This window comes from Antechinus flavipes, chromosome 6 (genome assembly GCF_016432865.1).
Source record: "Antechinus flavipes isolate AdamAnt ecotype Samford, QLD, Australia chromosome 6, AdamAnt_v2, whole genome shotgun sequence".
Taxonomy (NCBI): Eukaryota; Metazoa; Chordata; class Mammalia; order Dasyuromorphia; family Dasyuridae; genus Antechinus; species Antechinus flavipes.
The window spans coordinates 38,215,801-38,236,518 of NC_067403.1; the positions used below are offsets into that span (position 1 = coordinate 38,215,801).

Below are 20,718 nucleotides of genomic sequence, written 5' to 3' on the forward strand. Positions count from 1 at the left end.
GGCATGTTCAGGGAATAGGGTTTCTCAATAAACAATAAATTAATTTAATAATAATAAAATAAATTTGTTTCAGAAAAATCTGAAGAAAACATGGGAAGAGTCAGGAAGACCAAATGGGGGAGACAATGGAGGAAGAGGAGATGAGCAGCAATGCTAAAAATCAAAGAAAGGCCCAGGAGGAGAGCGGTTTTCAAAAGAGTGGATTGGATGGCTTCGAGATGGGTTGAATTAGAAGGAGCCTTCAAGGATGAGCATGAATAGAAAGGGAGGATGGTACACTCAGATGCTACAGGCTCAAACAGGCTCATTTCTCTCCATGAAGTGGCTTCGGACTGTATGGAGGAGAACTCCAAAGGTTCTAAACAGTCACTAGGCCCTTCAGAATTCATTTCATTTTCCCACAAATCCCCTCCAGCCTCTAGCTGTCCCAACCACATTCCTTCTTCCTCCTAACTGAAACAGAACTCTCAACTTCTCCCCCGAGGACACCACACCCTGAGCAAGTCTTTCCAGATGCAGCGGATCTTTCCCAAACCCATTCCCACCTTCTTTCTCCTCCAGAGCCACCTTGGTCTCCAGATCCACCCATTTCAAAGGCCTTTCTTTACTATGCTACAATCTCTGTCCCTCTCTCATTTCTTAGGCTGTCTCAGCCAGCAAATTCTAGGCCTGGGGAAACTCGTTTAATTTCTCTATCTCTGGGGTTTCAGAAAAGTTAACAAAATCAAACCAGGGAGCTGGTTTCACCCACTATAATTTTATGGTCTATAATCTCAGCTGAGCTCTTGCTGGTAGACGATGTTGATCCTGACATCTCATCTCATCCCTGTGCCTTTGCAGTAGCTGTCCGCCATGGCTGAAATACTTTGCCCTGTCACTTCTGCCTCTTAGTTTACTACTACTACTTAGTCTTTTTTTTCGCCCTGAGGCAATTGGGGTTAAGCGACTTGCCCAGGGTCACACAGCTAGGAAGTGTTAAGTGTCTGAGGCCAGATTTGACCCAGGTCCTCCCGACTGCAGCACCCCTGCTTTATACACTGCACCTCCTAGCTGTCCCTTAGTTTACTTTAAGATTCAGCTCCAATCCCACCTCCTTCCTTCCTGGTGGCTCCAGCTGCCAGGGCCTTTCCACCAGAGATTACTTTCCTTCTACTCTTATTTATATCTTGTATTACCTAATTGTTTACATGTTGTCTCCTCCTTTAGAACATAAGTTTCAAGAAAATGAGTATTTTTGTCTTTCTTTGGAACCCCAGAACTTAGCATAGTGCCTGTCACATAGGAAGCACTTAATAAATGCTAATTGTTATCTTATTCGCCACAGAGATTGGTCCAAACCTTTTCCTCTTTCCACTATTTCCATCCCCACATTTACTGCAGATGTGATTTAGATACCTTTTCCAAAAGAACATGGAGGCGATCTAACATGAATTCCTTTAACTCTTTTCCTCATTTCCCAAAAATCTCTGGGTCAACGACCCTCTTAGTCCCACTTCCTTCAAGCCACAGCAGCTCCATCTCTACTATTCACTAAGACTAATCCAGCCACCTCGAGCCCTTCCTTCGGCCTCTTCCAACAGTCATTCATTTGCTCTCTTCTCTCTCCCGTAACATCTTAGGCAAGCTCTTAATAAACTGGAGAATGTCCCTTGGAAGGCAACCAGGATGTCAAGGGACCTTGAGGTCCTGCCAGATGTAAATTGGTTGAAAGAAATGAGTTTGTTTAGCCTAGAAAAGATTAGCTGGGGAGTGGGAGAGAGGGTGTGTGTGTGTGTGTGTGTGTGTGTGTGTGGGAGAAGTACTACATGATTGCTATCTTCAAGTATTTTAAGGGTTATTATTTGGAGAATTTTTTTTAAGCCCCAAAGGGCAAGAAAACAAAACCAATGGGTAAAAATTGCAAAAACAAACAAACAAAAAACCCAAAGAAACAAACAAATACCCAGTAATAAACACTTTTGGGTTAGGAGTAAGAGAAATATTCCTATAACTAGGTGGTCCAAAAGTGGACCAGGCAGTAGGTTCCCCTTGACTGGAAACCTCCAGGCTAATTTATTGGATTTTAGAAGGGATCCTTTGGAGAATTGTTTAGATCAGATCATACCAGCTCTCAGGTTCCTTCTGGTTCTGTAGCTCTGCCTCTAGATTGGTGAGCCGGGCGGAAGAGTTTATTAGTGAAAGGGAGGAAGAGGTAGATTGTAGCTTGAGGGGGTAGCAAGGATTATTGAAACAATTAGAAAATGACACAAGACAGAATATAATTAAGGTCCACGTGTATCGTAAGGGCAGCAAGTCCCTTTAAAAGTCTGTGAAGGATCTGGAGTAGTCAGACAAAGCCTACTATACATTAAAGGGGCTGGCAGTCACTTATAATGCCTGTCTGGGGACAATAATTCTGTCCTGGAATAAAAATAATGTGCCTGAGAAACTCAAGTAATTCCATTGTTTTTGCAGCAATATTTCCTCTCAGAGTCCCCCAAAGATGAATGCTGTGGGAAATTTCACAGAATATCCCCAAACACTAGGGCTAGAGGGAAAGTTAGAGATCAATCTTCTAGTTCATGTACCTCGTGATACAGTTGGCAAGCATGAGGTCCAGGGATCTGTAAAATAAATCTGCATAAAGTCTAAGGGGTAGAGCTGGGACTTAACTCTGGGTTTTTTGATTCCAAGGTCAGTATTTTCTCCAATACATTCAGTTTTCTGAGAATGGGGAGAGGAGAGGAAGAGAGTGGTATTCTATATTGTACACACAGAAAGGGACACCTGTGTGTCTTCTCTGAACAAGATGAGTTAACAATGGCAGGCGTACCAACAACATTCATGGAGCAGCTTGAAAACACTAGCTGACTCATCAGTGACTTTATGTGTGTGGATTGCAGCATAAACATGGAGGGCCATATGATCAACAAAGGCAGGCAGTCATGAGCAAGACATGCAAATCGCCTCCAATTAGCACTGAAATATTAGTATCTGGCTCTTCGGCACGTGTGGCTGCCTCGCGCTGTGCCGGGAGGCTATTAAGGAAAATTCTTGGAGAGTTTTAAACATTGCTGATATGCTTTCATATCTCTCCGATGAATACAGCCAACAAACGTGTCACTGCAAATATGATGGCAGAATTTAGAGCCACGTGCTTAAGTCGCAGCCAAGGGAGGCAAGGAAAAGCCTCCGGCTGCAATGTTGCCACGCTCACAGTCTAACAAGAGGATTCAGAGCATCCATGAGACAGAAGCCAGTGGGATGAGGACGATCGGAAGATTCTTTGGAACAGGAGGAAGTCAGGGCTTCTCCAGGATGAGGGAAAGAAAGGTGAAAGACAAAAATTAAAAGGATCCTAAGGAACACAGATTTCAAAGGGGAAAATTGTTAAATGTCATCTGGTACTCCCCTTGCCACCTTACAGATGAGGCAACTGGGAACCAGTAACTTGCTCAACAGAATCAAGATTTGAACCCAGGTCCTCTGAATCCCAAAGCAGCACTCAACTGCATCACTTTGAATCAAGAAAATAAATTTGAGAAAGAGAGATTTTTAAAAGGAAAGCAGTAAATGTCTAAGCTTTAGAAACCATTTTCTCTGTTTCCAATTTTTATATTTCATCAATTTTATAACCCTAATTCTAAATGCTCATTGTATGAGGGCATTTGTGGTCAGATTCTGTGAAATACCATAAAACCCATAAGCTCTCTCCTTATTTTTCTCCCCAGTGTTCTTAAAATGACCTTGATGCTTCCGTGGCATTGGTCAGATGACATGAAGTTTGTCACCAGCATTAAAGCAGGGCTATGTAATTCCAGGACATACCTATTCTACTTAATGACTTCCACAAAGTACACGAATACCACAGAATTGAGTTGGCCACATTTCAGAAATGTCATTTTAGATTAACACCTGCTGGCACTAGTCCTTCCTCTCGGCCATCTTCAAGCTCTTCCTCTTTTCTGGTTTCCCCTCATCTACCCACAATCATGCATAAGTTTCCCATTTCCAAAAAAAGAAAAGAAAAGAAAAGATAATACCTTCCTATGACCTTACCATATTTCCCTGCTCTCAGTCACAGACTTACTTGAAGAAGCATTTATACTTAGTAGTAACTCTTCCCCCCATTCCCCCCCAAACTCCTGTCCATTCACTTGCAAATCAGCTTTCAACCCCACCAGGTTACCAAAACTGCCTTTTTAAAGGTTAGTGGTCTAAACCCCAAGTCCAGTGATTTCCCCCACTCTCCCTTCCTTCCCCCCCCCCCCCAAAGTCCCTATCTTTCTTGAAGGCTGCTAAATAGCACAGTGGATAAAAAAGCCAGGCAGACTTATTTGAGTTCAAGTCTGGCCTCTGACACTTACTAGTTGTGTGACCTTGGGCAAGTCAATTAACCCCATTTGCTTCAGTTTTCTTATCTGTAAAATGACCTGGAGAAAGAAATGGCAAACCACTCCAGTATCTTTGCCAAGAAAACCCCAAATGGGGTCATGAAGGGCCATCCACAACTGAAAAACTCCACAACAACAACGTTCTCCTTAACCTCTAGCATTTGATAGGGTGGACTATCCTTCCATCTTGCATATATTCTCCAACACCTTGGCTAGAGAGGATGTAGGGTATAGTGGTACTACTAAGTTTGTAGGCAGATTTGAATCCTGAAGATACAGCTAAAACTTTCAGCAAGTGATTAAATCTTTTTAAACCTGAACTCCTAATCTATAAAATGAGGGTGTTCGGACTTAATGGTTTCCATATTCCTGTTCCAGCTCTAAATCTAGAAACTTATGATCTTCTGCTACCTCCATGTGGGCAAGACTCTTCCTCCCAATTCTTTCCTTTCTCTATCTCTAGGCAAGCTCTTTCCTTCTCTTCCTAGGCAAACTCATTCATGACCAACTTTAACTACTATCTCTCCAGAGATAAATCCTGTATCACTATGCTCGGTTATGTCTTCTCTTCCAAGCTCCCAGATCTCCATCTCCAAATGCTTTTACCTGAATATCCCAGAGACAACATCTGAAACTCAGCATTTCCTAAGCTGTCTCCTTTTAGTAGAGATTGTTTGATTCACTGCATTTATAAATCTAGTGCCAAGATACTGCTGCATATAGTAGGTACTTAATAAATCATTGTTGATGGTTATAGGTTTAGCACCAAAGTTTGAATGTAGATCTTGTTTCTTAATCTACTTTTTTTCCATTTGACCAGGCTTCCTTATCTTATTTTATTTTGTCAAAATGATCTTATTTCTCCTTCTGATTTCATTTGGTAACAAAATCACCGAATGTCAGAGTTGGAAGTGACTTCGGTGGCCGGCTAATCCAATTCCTATCTGGAAAAAAAAAGAATCCTTTCAATGTTCCTAACAAATAGCCATTTAGTCTCCAATTGAAGGCCTGCCATAGAGTCTACTATGAGCCTACTCTACTTCTGGACAGCTTTATTAAAAAGCTTTTTCTATCAAGTCTTAAATTTGTCACTCTTCCCTCTATAACTATTGACACAGGTGAAACAAACCGAGTCCAATCCCTTTTCCCCAGTTATAGCTTTTATTTTCTTGTGTTTTTACTTTTTAGTTCTGTCTTTAAGACAAACCATTTCCAGAGACTTTACAGTCCTCCACCAGCTAGTTTATTACTATGAAATGATTTGTATTTTCCTTTTTTCGTGCCTTTATTCACATTGAGTTCTATTCTGTGCCATCACTCCCAAACTGATTTTGTACCTTTCTTACCCCTGATTTACTCAAACAATTGCCTTTGATTCCACCCCCTAACTCCTGTCAGACCTCCCACAAGGCACTTTGCTTCTAACTTTCCTGTGACTATTTCATTATTTCGTACTCTAGCCCTACGTCTGTGTGTCTACATGTCATATTCCTTCAAACATCAGCACTAAATTGCAAATTAGATAACAGAAAAAACTGTATCTTAGCATTGCTCTTTTCTTCCTTAAAAACCCAACAGGGTCCTGGATACAGCAGGTATTTAAATAAATGTTTAATTAAACCAAAGCTTCTTAAACTGAGTCATAAGTCCACATGAGGTCTCCTAACTGAATATGAGGGTCAAAAATTTTTGATTTATTACTAAATGTTTGATTTGTATACCTTTTTATATACTATATACCCAAGGTCGAGTTGGGCAAAAAGGGGTCATGAGTGAGAAAAGTTTAAAAAACTCTGTGTTAAATTAGTCCTATAGAATAGCTTTCCCTTAATTTATCATTTCTTTCACATCATTTTTCTGCACGGGAATGTTTTCTCCGTTTCCCATAAGATAGAATTGGAGTAGATGTTACATCAAATGACCAGACAGACAACTGATATGAGACTCTAGGAATTCTGCCTCTAGGAATAAACTCTGGCTCAGTCATAGCAAAGAACTGGGACTACACACTGATTTACCCATGAAGGGCCATTTCAACCAGCAGAGAGATACAGTATCCCAGAACTACAGCTCCAACAGGGTATTCATTGTTGCTAGTTTCCTGCCCACAGCAATGTCTTTTAGGCCATTAAGAGAATCTGCCAACAGATACCCCAAAGAGGTCAATGAGTAAAAAAAAAAAAAAAAAAAAGCTGCCATATAGACTAAAACGTTTATAACAGTACTTTTTGTGGTACCAAAGAATTGTAAATAAGGTAAACACACATCAAATAGGAGTTGCTTAGATGAATTGTGGTGCTTGATATTATAAAATATTATTTTCATATAAAGAGCAATGAATAGAAAAACAGACTTTTGCATCATTTCATATAAGTCCTCCTGTGCTTTTCTGTAGAATCAGGAAAACTGGAAAAGTAGAACCAGGAACACAAAAAATTACAACAAAATAATTGAAACTGAATTTAGGGTAATTATAAAGCCATTTGGCCCCCCAAAAAAGATATGAGGAGATACTTCCTTTATTCTTTTACAGAAGTGGACAAATCCATAGTAATGAAACAGTGTGTATAATATCAGAATTTTTCAATACATTGAATTGGTTTTGCTGAATTTTTTCCTCCTTCCTTCTCTTTTAATATTCTTTTCTAGGGGATGGTTCTCTCAGAATGATATGGATGAAAAAAAAAGATTCCAATAAAATCTTTTTTTAAAGAAAATGTTGGTTTAACATATTCAGAAGTCACCGGCCCTCAGCCTACCAGCAGATTTTAGAATTGCCATTGTCACTTTTTAAAAACAATTATTCTTAGATTTTTTGGTTTTAATTTTCTTTTGTAACATGTCTAATATGGAAATATTTCACACGACTGTATAACCTATGTCAAATTGCTTGCTCCCCCATTGAAGGGGGAGAGGAAGAAGAAAGGGAGAAAATTTGAAAATCAATTTTTTTTAAATGTTGAAATTTTTGTTTATATGTAATTGAGGAAAAAAAACCTAAATGTAGGATTGTAATGTCTAATCCACAAATTATTCTAGGCAGGTTATTGACTAAAATGATATATCAAATATAAACTTTTTTTCTTTTAAAATATTTTTATAAGTTTATTTTTAATATGCATTGCTTTATGAATCATGTTGGGAGAGAAAAATCAAAGCAAAAGGGAAAAATCATGGGAGAGATTAAAAAAAACAGAAAAAAGAAATGAACATAGCATGTGCTAAATAGTCTCCTTTTTCTGCATGCAGATGGCATTTTCTGTCCAAAGTCTATTGGGATGATTTTGGATCACTGACCTCTGAGAAGAACCAAGTCTTTCATAGTTGATAGCACAGTTTTGCTATTATTATGTACAGTGTAATCCTGGTTCTGCTTGTTTTGTTCAACATCAGTTCAAGTAAATCTTTCCAGGCCTTTCTAAAATCAGCTTTTGGTTTTTTTTTTTTTTAAATAGAACAGTATTTCATAACCTTCATTTAACACAGCTCATTCAGCCACTGATGGGCATCCATTCCTTTTCCAATTCTTTGTTACCACAAAAAGAGCTGCTACAAATATTTTTGCACATGGGGGTCCTTTTCCCTCCTTTATGATTTTCTTAGGGTACAGACCCTATAATGGCACTGCTAGGTCAAAGGGTATTCACAGTTTTAAAGCCCTTTGGGCATAGTTCCATATTGCTCTCCAGAATGGTTGGATTATTTCACAACTCCACCAACAATGAATTAGTTTTCCCACATCCCCTCCAACATTTATCATCTTTTCCTGTCATTTTAGCCAATCTGAGAGGTGTGAGGTGGTACCTCAGTTTCCTTTCAAGAGTAGATAAGTAAATCATTTTTTTCTGAAATATTAACATTTTAATAAAGAAAACATTGCCCCTAAATACTAAACCTGAAAAACTCACTAGGCCTGAGTTTATAACCTGCCTATCTAGGTTTGTAAATATATAAAAGTCTATTCTTTTCAAATAAATGAGGAAACAGATGAGTAGGGAGATAAAAGTATTCTCCCAGAGTTGCTCAGCAATAATCTCCCAGAGTAGCAAAGTTGGAATTCGAATTCACAGTCCTAAAATCACCAGGCCATTATTCAATCAAACTGGGGCAGGCAGGGCTGTGGCCCTATCCTTCAGGATGAAATGAGATCTGAACAGTTGCAGGAGGGGCCCGCGTTTCTGCATCTATTCTTCCCTTCTTTATCTCTTGACTACACTATGAGAGTTTTCTCACCAATAAGTCATCTGTGCTCTGACCATATTTCCTCTGCTTCACATCATCTCTAGAGCCCTAGCTTACTGGCACTTGTGACCTCAAAGGTGAGAAGCTAATCATACCTGAACAGGGCCCTATAAAACATATGGAGCTGTCCTGGGGCCAGGATCCAAGAATTCTAGTCAGAACTTGGTACAGCCATGAGTCAAGTCTAGAAATAACCTCTGATGAGACCATCCGCTTACCATAGCTTGGAGCTTGGCCAAGACTCCCCAGTGACATTGCTGGGTACATCCCTTCTCTGTACTTCCCTCCTCTCATTCTGGAATCGATGATCCAGGGCTCCCTAATACTCTTCTCGTTTTCCTCCCCTTCCCTTTTTTTATTATTTTGGGTGACTCGGGTTAAACCACGTGTTCTCATGGGCCAACAAAGAGGACCAATTGCCTTCATTATTAATCAGCCACCCAATTTTTCTGCAAATCCCCTTCTGTGTAAACAAGAAACCTCAAGAAAATCCACAGTAGTGACATGCTCAGTGTCTTACAATCACTCAATCCTTGTGACCGTGACACCTATTGTCTGAAACTAAGACAGAAAGAGCTTTCCAATTATGGAAGAAGATACTTGTCAGAAGTAAGATCACACAAAGAAAGCTGAATTTGGAATCAGGGTTCCTTAAATCCCCTGCTCTGTAGTTTCCTCACTTACAAGCAGGCAAGTTGAACTAGATGACCTCAAGAATTTCTTCTAGCTACAGATCTATGGTCCAGAAAGAGCATGGTTGTCTTCCCTGATCATCCTCCTTTCCCCAAACTAAAACTGTCCTCCCATTCTCACATTTCCTTGGAGTAAAATTACTGCCTGAATTTCTTCTCTTAAACACACTCCATCTGTACAACCTGTAGTTTTTTATTCTCAGTAGAATGGAAGCTCCCAGTGAGGCAGGGAAAGGGCCATTTCTCATTTTTGAAAATATACCAAATCCTTGGCAGGAGATCTTCCTGGGATTAATATTTACAACGAGGTTGTAAAGAAACCTCTGTTGGATTGTACAGAATCTGGTAGTGACAAAGTAACTACTGCCATCATCCCATTGCTCCAGATAACAAATGGAATATTTGCCCAGTGGTTTGTGGGATGCATCACATTTGTTGTTCTCTAGGATAGGTGAAACAGGAGGGAAATAGCAGGTGGGACAGAGCAGACAGGATACAGCAGTTCTTTCCTTCTGCTGGAGACTCAAACCAGTGGCAATCAGCCCAGCCTGCTTTATGGAGGAAATTCAAAAGCTTTGATACTGCTTCCCTCCTTTTTTGTTGTTGTTGTTAGGTTTCATGGGAACTGTCAATGATGAAGTTTAATAATTTACAATTTGTAACAACAATTAATAGCACAATTATTAAAATCTGTGCTCCTAATAGAACTTTAGATGGAGCTGTTCAAAGTAGTCCAGGACAAACTTTAAAACTAAATTCTGACTCCTTGATCTCTCCCTCTTTCCCATCTCTCCTCCTTTCTTCTCCTTCCTCCTTGTGATCTTCAGTAGGTGATTTACCTAGGTCTCAGTTTCTTTATCTGCAAAATAAGCAGATAGACTAAATGGCCTGAAAGCTTTCACTCTATAACTCTAGGATTCTGGTCTTTATCCCCCTTTTCCTCTCCACTGCTCACAACTTCCTCACCCTCCCAATATCTGTTTGCATGTAAAATTGCCACCTTTAACATCAGAGGGGGAAAGGAAGAAATGAAGAAATGAAATGGACAGATTCAAATTCAGCACTTAAAAAGGGATCGGGGAACTCCTGAACCACAGTGAACTGGAGATAATCCCATTTAAGGGAGGTTTGGTGATTTTCATATACATTTGCCTTGGGTAAATACCAGTTCTAGGAGATCGTGCTGAATCTCATTTCCAATAAGGCAAAGGCAGCAGCCACCGGCCAAGCACATGAGCTCAGAAAAAAAGGACACAAGGGTCAGAGAAGAGAACAATGGTGATCTCAAAGGAATAAGAGGAATTGGCAGCCACAGCAGGACTAGTTTGGCTCGGTGAGAGGCTACTCTGTCCGAGACCGACTTCCCCAGATTGTTTCCATTTCTACTTTGGGAGAATGAATGTGCACTTTGACTTTTGGGGTGGATGAATATCAGCATAATTACTAACAGATCACTTCCTTGCAAACTTTTTTTTTTTTTGCTAACAAGTCTCAGCAAAACAGCTGATGTAGGAGGTTGGACATATTGCACCTTGGTACTATTTCTTTCCGAGGGTTTCCCACAGCCAGGCCCTGACCTCTCAGTATCGTGTGTGGCTTGCACGACACAGATTCTCCAACCTTCCCGCTTTCATCTAAATCCCTTCAGTTCAGTTGGCACACTGGGGGTGAGACTGCAGGCTGGGAGATCTTTAAGGAAACCAAAAGAAAAAAAATGGGTCCTAGAGGTAAAGTTACTTTTAAGAGGAAAAAAAAAAAAAGTAAGGTCCTGGCAGAACAATTAAACAGTTTATTTACTATTACAAGCAAGAGGAGGGAGGGGAGTTAACCTACACAGGGGGGGAAAAAAAACACCTTTGTACCCCATTCATGAAGCTCAGGAAAGATAATCCATGTTACCTGAGCTACAGGTTTAATAAACACAAGGTTAAATATAAAGTATTCTAATCCAGATCACAGTATCTTTAAAAAAAAAAAAAAAAAAACCAGCTTGTACAATTGAGGATGGGTCGAGGGGGGAGGATGAGGAAGAACAACTGAATTTGCAATCTAAGGAAGCATTCGGAAGGCAGATTTTCTTTTAAAAGTAGGTGCTTTAAAAAAAAAGTTTTAAGGAACATTCCCTCCTCCCCTCCCCCATTTGGCACAATTTTAGGTAAAAATGAATTGTGATAAAGGCAAAAAACTAATTGAATCTCAACAGAGTTCGCCAGGTTCTAAGAGTGGATCGAAATTAGCATTATAAACATCTCCCCTCCCCCACCTTGAAATTAGCATTAAGAAAATCTCCCTTCCCACTGAAATAAACACTATAGAGTTAAAAAGAAAGTTTACAATTTTAAATTAAATTTCAATCATTTCTTCCTCTCACCTTTATAATGCAGGGGTGTTTTTTTTAGGGGGGGAGGGGAGAGAGAAAAGGGGGGAAAAAAGAAGTCACTATCCCAGAAAGGAAGAGACTGACTTGATGCTTTCCATTTTCCCCAAGGAAGCATTAGCCTTGTGGCTTGGGAGAATTTTCCTGGGTGACCAGAAGATCCACAGGCATCCACCTTCTCTCCCTCCCTCTCCTGAGAAAAAAAGTAAACTTGTACTCACTCGGTCAATTTCTTTCCTGTTTCCTGTTGGAGACAATGTGACCAGTGGGCTAAATCTCCAGGGAGAAAATGGGCGTTTCGACTCACCTTTCCAGGTGTTAAGGGTTCCCCGGCCGGCCCCCGTCTGGCAGAGCCCCCACATCCCTCGCCCGTAAGTCAGTCTAAGTCGGGCGCCGCGTCCTGCCACCCCATTTGCCTTCCTCCCGCAGGTGTCTGTGCGGAAGGGGAATGAATGGTATTGGTTGGCCCGGAGCAGGAAACGTGTGACATCACGCAGAGCCCGCAGAGCTCATCTTGGTGGCTTCCACCTTGGTGATTGATCGAGCCGGGCAGTAAATTCCTCCCTGCCTGGCATCTGCCCGAATACCTGAGCCAGGTGCAAATTATTCACTTAGACTCATTTGCACCGAGCTATTTACTTTCCTTTTTAAGTCACCTCCCAACCTGCCCGCCCCGGGAGCCGGCCAGTTGTTTTCAAAAAAAGGACTTCCAGGCTAGTTGTTTTCCACGAGATCGGGCTCTCTAAGGCTAGAGACTTCCCAGAGAACTTTAAACCCCCCAAGGGGAGAGAGTTGTTCACCTGCTCTAAGGCAGGAGAAACTAGATTGCAGTAGAGCGGGCGGGAGAGGGAGGCGAGCACCTGGGTTCAAATACCCAATCTCCTCACTACTCACTACCTCGGTGACCTTGGCAAGTCCCTTCAGTTCCAGACTCAAGTGCCTCTTGTGGACTGGATGGTTTCTACTTCTAGGATCCCATGAAATTATATGTATATTTGTACATGTATATCTATATACACACATATAGATATTATTCATATTATCATTATCATATCATATTATTCATATTAGATATACAGAGAAATCCATCTACAGAAATGTGTTGGACTACCTGCTATCTAAGGGGGGGGGGGGGAGGGAAGGAGAAAAGAGGGGAAAATTTAGAACAGAAGGTTCCGCAAGGGTCAGTGTTGAAAATTTGCCCATTCATGTTTTGTAAATAAAAAAGCTTTAATAATAATAAAAGTTTTTAAAAAACATGTATTTACTGGTATAAGCTTTATTTTTTTTAATTTTATAAGTAGTTTCTAAGGATCGATTTTCTCCTTGCTTAGATCAAGTAGATTGCTTTCATACCGTTTCAAAATCCTACACAAATGAATGTTGAAAACTAGATTCCTGAGTTCCAATTTCTTTCTCCCTCTGTTTCTAACCTTCGCCCTTCTCTAAGCAATCTGATAAGAGTTTTTGTATAAGCTTTATAACCAATTTCTCTAGTCACGTGCTGTTTCCTCCAAAAGAGTATAAGCTTCTTGAGGGCAGAGATTGTTTCTATGTTTGTTTCAATGTCCTACATACTGCGCCCAGCACCATGTAAACACATAAGTGCTTGTTAAATGACTTCATTTTGTTGGACCGCATTCAATTTGCACTCAAAATGTTAGGGCTGAAGAGAACTTCAAGAAATCCCTGTTTTCAGAGGAAGAAAAAGAGTCTGAGCATTCAAAGTTTACTTAAGGAAAGCCACAGAGTGAAAGAACCAGATTTTGAATCCAGATCTTCTAAGTAAAACCCTAGTTATTTTTGTTTTGTTTTGCCCGGAGAGGGAGCCTCCATCCACCAGGAGAACTGCCTGCTAATTTCCAATGAGATGTCAAACTTTGAAAATGCATTTTTGGTGTTCCAATGCCAGACTCAGACGTTTGTAACAGTAGTCATGCCCATTACAGCTTGCTCAGCTGGCACGGGGCAGTTACAATTCTTTGGAGGCCTGCAATTACAAGTAATTTAAATGATTCAGATTAGAATGCTATTAATAAGGCGACTTTGCCTGCTAGTTAGAGACAGGAAGGAGGAGTCAGAAGTAGTTATTTCTATTCCTAGCTTATTGTATGACCCTGGGCTGTATGCCATTTCAGTCTTTTTCCACCAGGAAAAATCAAGCTGATGCTACTTACCTCCTAACAAAATGGGTTGTTATGGGAATATCAAAGAGCTCATGCGAGTGAGTGTGGTAAAGAAGTATTCATTCATTCATTCATAATTGAATTTCGATGCTTTATGTTTTTGTGGCCTCTTTCCAGGATTCTTGAACAATTTAGACTATGCACTGGAATGTACCACCTGGGGAAACTGTGGAATCTCCTACCCCGCAGGCCTTTAAAAATAGGGCAGCCAGTCATCTTCTTTCAAGAATGGCCCAGATAATTTTAAGGGGTTCCTTGCAACACAGTGCCTCTAAAAATGGCCTCCTCTGCCCTCCCCGAAAAAAGGTGCTAGAATTCTCAAGTTCTTCCTTCTTCCTTCGCCTGTCCTTATACCTTCCCTTATGCAAATGCTCATTTTAAAAGGTGCCAGGTTGTTGTTGTTTTTTTTTTTTTTTCATGGCCTGGATGTATGATTTCATCAGTGTTGGGAGCTTCCCAGGGAAGAGCTGCCTCTCTCCATGCAGATGGGCACCTTCTCTGGAACTCTGACAGGAGTCTAGGCTTGAAGGGCGTCTTAAACTTTTTCTACTTGTGACCACTTTTCCCCGGGATAAATTTTGATGTGACCCCCAGGTATATAGGGTATAGGTCTATAAATCAGGTATACAGATCAAACACTTATTATTGATAGTCCCAATTTCATGACTGCCTTTTATGAGGAAAACTAGAGCTCTTAGTGATCAAGTAATCTATGGAAGGTCACAAAGGTAATAAGTGACAGAGCAGGAATTCAAACCAGTAATCCCATTAACATGACTCCATGTGGGCTTGCAACTCACAGTTTAAGAAGCTGGGGAGAGCACTGAGGGTGTATTGCCCAAGGTGACACAGCCCTCTCTGTCTTGAAAGCCAATTCTTTTGGCTTCCTTTCAAAAGGCTAGACTTTGGAGGTCGCCACTGTAAGACATTTAATCAAACAAATATATTAAATACCTGTCATAATGAGGACATCAAACTTAGCATTTAGAAGCCTTAAAAAAATAAAAAAAAATAGTACTTTAGTTTTTCAATTACATGCAAAAATAGTTTCAACATTCATTTCTGTATGATTTTCAGTTCCAAATTTTTTTCTCCCTCCTTTCCCCTTCCCAGGACAGGAAGCAATCTGATATAGGCTATACATGTACAGTCATTAAAAACCTATCTTCCAGACTATGGTTCTAACATTTATTACTTTTATGACTTAGTAGGGAATTAGTTAAACTGAGTTTCAATTTCTTTACCTGTAAAACTGGAGTGAGGATACATATACCACCCGCCTCCCAGACTTGTGAAGAAAACTGTCTGTAAAGTGCTATTGAAATGTGAGTTGCTATTAGTAGACATTCATTTTATTTTTGTACCAACTCTGTGAGTTAAATGGGGCAGGTGTTGTCTCTCTCATCTCAAACAGTCATACTGCTCTCACACAGTAGGGTAGACGTTGTGGCTGTGCTGGAGTGCCTGAGTATCCTGTATTTCTAAGCCTGCATAAGGCACAACCTCAATTTATTGTTACTATTATTATCATTATTAATACTAAAATAATAACAACTCATTCATATATCACGATCCTCACAACTCCAGGACGTGCTACTATTATCTCCATTTAACAAATGAAGAAATAGAGGTACACAGAGAGGGAAGGATTTACCCCAAATCACTCAATTAGAAAATGTCTGAAGTGGGATTTGAACTCGGCTCTTCCTGACTCCAGAGATATACTCTATCCACTGTATTACTTAGCTATCTCATCTCTAATATGGTGTTGTGACACAGGAGCCACCTGCCAGTGGCTGCTGGAGACTTAACTCAGACCTGTAGAATGGATTTCTTCATGTGAGAGGATGATGATACAAGGAGACTGAGAGGCAGTTGCTGTTCTCTGACTTCCCTCCTCTTCCCTCTGCCTCCAATTTATTTCATTCCCAATCCACAAGGAACATCTGCCAAGGCTGCTTTGCAACGCCTTCAAGTTTATGATCCACAGCTGCGGAGGCTCTAGGAGGATTGACCTGCCCCTTCACCCAGGCATGGTCCTTAACAATATGGGAATAATAATCGAAGCAGGCTGAGGGATTGGAAGGGCATTGAGGGATGCAAGGGATAGAGCACCAGGCTTGCAGTCAGGAGGACTCTCTCAATTCAAATCCAGCTCTAGATACTTCCTAGTTAATGTGACCCTAGGCAAGTCATTTGACCCCATTTGCTGCCTCAGTTTCTTCATCTGTAAAATGAGCTGGAGAAGGAAAAAAAAAAGCTGCAGTATTTTTGCCAAGAAACCTCCCTCCTCCTCCCCCCCCCCCCAAAATGGAGTTGTGAAGAGTCAGTCAGGACTAAATAACAACAACGGAGATGAGAAATAATGCTGTTGGATTCTGAGTCAGAAAACTTTATTACTTTTGTGACCTTGGTCAGGTCATTTGATCACCAAGAGCCCTAGTTTTCCCTATAATTAAGTTCTCTATTCAAAGCCCGAAGAGTGCCAGGTACCGGGAATAACAAAAATAAAATCCCTGCTTTACATTCCTTCGGAATAGATGCACATAAGATATTTATTTATGGGAGGTATACAAGGTCATTTTCGGGGGTGGGTGGGATACAGCTTTTAACAGCTGGGAGAATGCAACAAGAGGGATCGGTAAAACAACATTTTCCCTGGAGTTGAACAAAAGACATCTTCCCTGCTTCAAAAGTCTTTGATCCCGTGGGTAGGTCACAGTACTTTATATCAGGGAAGGGTGTAGGAAGATTTGTAAAAGTGCCTTAAACTTTGCTACTTTAAAACTGAAATAGGATCTAGCTTGGGATCAGTGAACACAAGAAGTCATCCAGAAAGCCCTGGGGGGAGGGATGGTTCTGGTCTACAGCTCTGGGGCAAATCCAAGCTCTTTAAATGCCTGTCTTCGGGATATTTAACTTTCGATGGTTTGTTTGTTTATTTATTTATTGGTACCTGGGCTTTTATCAGGGTAAGGAACTTTCCCCCAGTGCAAATTAACTTTCCACAGGAAGGATAATAACCAAAGCCCTTCCTGAGCTATAAACTCTTTCAGAAAATTCACAAATAAAAATTCAGGGATTTTGATATCAAACGATATTTGTTTTCCCTTTCTTAATTTCTGCCTTTTGGAAACCTCCAGGAATAATGAGAGGGAGGGGAAGGAGAAGTGTTATTTAAAAAAAAAAAGAAAAAAAAAACGATAAAAATCCCTCTAAAAGAAAGGAGAAAGTTTTAGGTTGTAAATCTGGTTGAAAAGTTGAGCACCCTCTTTGGCAACGATAAGGCTGAACACAGATGCTCGTTCCAAAAACAAATGCACTTCTCTGGCTACTGGAAGGGTGTTCCCTTTGGGAAGGGAGAAGAACTTGTCTGCCAGCTTGTGTTAAACACCGGTACCTGACTCAGACCTTGCTCAGACTGACAATATACCAAGTGGATTTCACTATACATATGCAGGAGGCTGATCAAGGGAGCCTGGTCGACTTGATCTGGTTAGCTGAGAAAAGAGCGAGCGATTGGCGCATTTCTCCATGGAGAGGGTACACTCGCTCACTGGCACCTCAGAGAGCATCTTCCGCGGGACCATTCGGAACCATGCAGATTTGGGGATGATTGAGTCTCAGAAGTTTTCATGCTTCCAATTATTGTGGAGAGAGCCAGCTTTAATAGCACTCTACAAAGTTGTAGAGTGAATATCATGTGTATATATAAATATGTGTATAAAAAATTGGTAAATGCTACAAATCGGGGCTTGAGAAACTTCTCAAGCTTCTTGAACTTTTTCCATTTGAGCTCCTTTTTAACAGGAGAAATTTTTATATGATCTCAGGTGTATAGATATATAAAGTAAGCAAACAAATGGAATATTTACTATTAATAAATCATAATTCCATGATCCCTACATTTATAAAACCTAATATGGGTTTGTGACCCACAGTTTAAGGAACTTTAATCTAGAATAATAAAGTAGTGAGGAAAATGCTACTAACTCAAACTTAACAGCATATCACGCATACATTATTCCTCCCTCAAAGAGCTGTTTATTCAACCTTTAGCAGCACATCACCCATGGCAACTTTTTTTTAGTGGGTACATGAAAAGAAATTAGAGTCAGAGAGGGAACTGGAGTAAAATTATGAACCCATCTAGATGTGTGTGTGTTGGAGAGAATCAATGACTCTGGATCTCCCCACCTTATACTAACCAGAGCTATTAATGGCAAGCAGAGAGTGTGCCTAAAACACCCAAAATTACAAGACAAAATTATACAGGGTAAGTGCAGTAGAGAATTATTTTAAAGCAAAATGCTACAAAAGATCCCAGAAGCTTATTATTGAGGAGGGGGATGAGTGAGGGACCACTTTCACGGAGGAAATGGAATGTGAATTGGGGTTTAAAAGATTATGTAAAAACTAGGAGGCAAAGAGAGAAGGGGGAGGGCATTCTAGTATGACATTGCTTACAGTATTACATTAAAACATTACCAATTTCCAGAAGAAATTCACAAAGGCATAATAATTCTAATTATTGTAATTATTATAAAAAGCAACTTTGAATGTTTCCCCTCTGGCTTAATTTATCCTCTTCCTGTCCTATCCAATCTTTTAAAAGAAGAAATATTAGGACATTGTCTGAGAAAAGCTCATCATACCTAGTCGTCGCATTTAACCTCTTTCTGCTTCAGATAACTTCCTAAAATTTATCTAGCCATAGAAAGCTTACAGTGTGAATTTTTGAAAGGAAGGGTTCCCCAGTTCCCCTTTCCTCATGATATCACAGCTTTTTCATATACTTGGGTTAATATGGTACTTTTAAGATTTTCCAAGCATTTTATGAATCTAAATACACAATTTTTTTAAATTGCCCGAGTACAGCAGAACATGAGGATTCGAAATATAAAGTAATAAGTTTCCATTTCAAGAAAGCCTATATAATAAATACTGCACACTGTGTTCAGAGCTGTCCATCTTTTCTTCGCTTTCTTGTAGGTTCTCTTTTGTTCGTTGCTGTGAATTCTTTATTTTATTTTTTCCCCTCTTCCTTCCTACTTCCCCAAGTTAACAATTAAAGTTTGTGTGTGCATATATGCGTATGTTTAATATATACATATGTAATATACATATATACACATACCTATGTACACACATATATGTTTATCTGGAGGTATATACACATACACACATTTATATACACACACACACAAAGAGATGCATCCTTATATACATTCATATAAGACCATACTATGCTCATTTGTCCTATTTCTCTGCAGTTGTGTAATATCCTTCAGAAGCCCAAGCCTTTCCCTATTTTTCTAACTCCACTAATTCACTAACTCCATTTCTTACACCACCACAATAATCCAACTTTACAAAGCCTAGTTATTTTAAACAGTCTAACACAAATATTGATTATTATCAGCCCATCCCTTTTTCAAGATCTGATGGCCCTTGGTGTTTGTATCTTCCATTTGGCTTAGAGAGAAAGGCAGGGATGACCTGCAGTAAGAAAACAAAGGGCCTGGAAGAGAAGTTCTAATTATAAAGGCCAGGAAATAAGTGACGTAGCATGGGGCAGAGAGAGGCTGCCCACATTCCACCTCCTGTCTAGGTACAGTGTGGATTTTTTAACTAGGCAAGAACTTCCATTATTCAGGGCCCCTTGATGAGACCCTTAGCTCTGGAACTGATGGAGGCCTCCGTGTAGGAGCTTGCAGACCTCTTGGCTCCTGGAGGTCCCAGTTAGAGCTTGTCGGCCCTTTACAAAAAGACCCTCAGCTGGTAGGGAAGGCAGAACAAAAGTAGGGGAGGCCTTCTACAGGCTTTCCCCGGAGCAGGCCTCGTAAATGGGCTGGACTGAGCATTTTCAGAGCCACATGCTCTGCAGGGCACTGTGGGCAGCTAAGGCTGGAGCTGCCAGCTTGAGGCGGAAGATACAAGATACTGGCACAGGTGGACAGCGACTGTCTTCCTAGGATCCATCGAGGGCATCTGGGTCCGGACCGGGCAGATCTCCGGCTGCCCACAGGAAACTCTAGGGGAGTTCTTGTATTAATGGCAGCCATTTCTGGATCAAACAGTGGGCCCTTAACCTTAGGGTGATGGAAAGGAGGGGATTGCTTCAGCCCAGATGTTGGACTCAAACTTCCCTCTTATTCCCTTCTCCCAGTCTCTCGGGCTTGCAATGCCCCTGCCCCATACCCAGTATTTTTAAAGTCCAGCCAATTGTCCCTTGTCTACAGCTCTTGCATACACCAACTCTTCTCTGAGTCTGCTACCAGCCAGGTGCAGCCCCCTCACCTCCCACCCGGACTGGCATCCCTTCATTTCTCCCTCCTCCAGCCCCTCTGCCACTCGGCTGCCAAACTCATGCTCCAAAGGCCCAGAACTAACCATGTCACCTTGCCATTCGATGAGCTCCAGCGGCTCCCCCAAGTCCAGCACCTAGTCTCGGGCGCTCAAAACCCACCACAAGCTTCTTCCAAAGCCAGATCCTCCCCCTGCTGCTCTCTGCGACCCGAAATCCCTTTAATGGGAGAGGGGGCCTTTCCACAATTAGAGATAAAAACCTTAGTCTGGAGGGTGGAGGCAACAAATTGGCTCTAACTGGTTCCCAGTGCAGTGTAATCAATCTAACAGCCGATAATCGGGCTTAGAAAGCTAGGTTAAAAGGGAAGAGGAACAGGAGTTTTCTTAGAAGGATTTTGAAAGCAGTAAACACTCCTACCTGACGGGAAAGACCTTTGGCTCCACCTTAGATATCACTTGGAAGGGACGGGAGAGTCTGAATCTGGGGCTACAGGGCCAGTCTGGAGTTCCCACAAGTTTTTGTATTTATGCTTCTCAAT

At 40.8% G+C, this 20,718-nt stretch overlaps 1 protein-coding gene across 2 annotated transcripts in view; it reads right to left on the reverse strand.

The window, feature by feature from the left end:
• The window catches only part of LNX1 (ligand of numb-protein X 1), a 208,647-nt gene that overhangs the window by 125,384 nt on the left and 62,545 nt on the right, over nt 1-20,718 (reverse strand). The window contains exon 1 of one of the 2 annotated variants that reach the window (XM_051964278.1): nt 11,992-12,077. The exons of the other annotated variant lie outside the window; for it this stretch is intronic. The gene's annotated coding sequence lies outside the window, so the exon portion shown is untranslated. Of the gene's footprint in view, nt 1-11,991; nt 12,078-20,718 lie in introns of those variants that run through there. 2 annotated transcript variants of the gene reach the window in all.